This window comes from Arachis ipaensis, chromosome B05 (assembly GCF_000816755.2).
Source record: "Arachis ipaensis cultivar K30076 chromosome B05, Araip1.1, whole genome shotgun sequence".
In the NCBI taxonomy this organism is placed as follows: Eukaryota; Viridiplantae; Streptophyta; class Magnoliopsida; order Fabales; family Fabaceae; genus Arachis; species Arachis ipaensis.
In genome coordinates this window covers 127,414,455-127,416,280 of record NC_029789.2, presented here as the reverse complement: position 1 = coordinate 127,416,280, position 1,826 = coordinate 127,414,455, and positions in this window count along the sequence as shown.

The window sequence follows — 1,826 nt, the reverse complement described above, 5'->3', positions numbered from 1 at the left end:
AAGGTCAAAAGGTCAAAAACATAGTGGAATTGGGTTATATATCCAACACCTTGTCTTCATCCTTACTTTAGAGGATTTCATTTTTAAATTTTTATTATTTTATAATGAGTTAAATTTTAAAATGGTCCCTAAATTTGTATTTGAGTTTTAAAGTAATCCCTAAAGTTAATAATTACTCAAACACAACGTTGTTTTGTATTTATACAAAAAAAATCCTAATCTCCAACACAACGTTGTTTTGTATTTATAAAAAAAATATATAATCTCCAATTACCTTCATCAATTCTCTTCTTCACCCTGTTCTTCTTCTTCAAATTCACAGCAACAACAACAACAACATCATCATTGCAAATAATATGCTCAAGTCAATAATTTGATTTAAATAACAAAAATTTTTATAAATTATAGCAGTGACAACAATAAATATGCAATAACATCACATCGATCAAAAGCAAAAGCACATGCTCGAGAGGAGGCGCCACGACAGCCCAAAAGAAAATTAATGAAAGGGGTGAAGGCGGCAAGAGAGATAACGCCCACAGGAAGTTTATCTTCTGTAATTCTTTCCATCTTCCATTATCTTTTTCTATGAATTAATAAATTATTATTTTGTTTCTTCTGAGAGAAAAAAGAAAAGAACTGGGGATAAATTGAAAAAGGAGAAAGGGGGCGTGGAAGGAAAAGGAAGAAAAAAATTGGGGAAGAAAAAATTGAAAAAGAAAAAAGGAACCGGTAAAAGAAAAGAAAAAGGAGAACTGGGAATGGGGAAGAGAAAGGGAAGAGACTATGCCATTTGAACTATTATTTATTGGCTTAAAAATTTGAAAAGATATGTGATTCGAACCCGCGACCTCTTAATTGAGTATGGGGAGTCTATGCCATTTGAGCTATAACCCATTGGCTAAATTTGGAAAGATAGGAGACTCGAACCCGCAACCTCTTTATTGAGTATGGGGAGTCTATGCCATTTGAGCTATTACTCATTGGCAAAAATTTGGAGCTTTAAAATTTGGAAAGATAGGAGACTCAAACCCGCAACCTCTTAATTGAGTATGAGGAGTCTATGCCATTTGAGCTATTACTCATTGGCAAAATTTGGAAAGATAGAAGACTCAAACCCGCAACCTCTTAATTGAGTATGAAGAGTCTATGTCATTTGAACTATTACTCATTGGCTTCTATGCTTGCATGTTGCATAGTTTATTTCCCATCATTTTAATGAAAATAATTATAGGAAATTGTTACAGTTAGTTAGAGTAATTTTTAGGACCAAAGAGGACAGTATAAAAAAAAAAAAAATAAAAAACAAAACTAGAAAATATTTTAATAAACTAATTAATCATCATTTCCTAAATAATCAAGTAGTTGGTCGGTGCACCAGTTATTTTAACCGTTGATTTTAATTAATATATATTATATATATTTTTTATAATTCAGATCAACGGTTAAACAAATTGGAGCACCGGTACTCCCGGTGCACATGAAATGTTTCTTATTTCTTATTCTATTAATGTAATGGCATACTTTTTTTCATATTGATTTGATGTGCTCAGAAACACAATATACATGTTTTTTTTTCTTTTTTATTATTTTCTAAATCAACCTTCTATCTTCTTTCTTGCCATTCTTTATTTTATTTTGAATTTTCTCTCCATGCACATGAAGTGATCAAATGAAATAAATGACATTAAGTAGTTTCACAAATAATTATCATTTGATCTATTTTAAAAAATTATTTTATTTTACAATCTAATATTTCTTTAAATTTTTATAATTTTACCAAATATTATTATTAGGACTAAAGTAATTAAACCATAATTGTATAT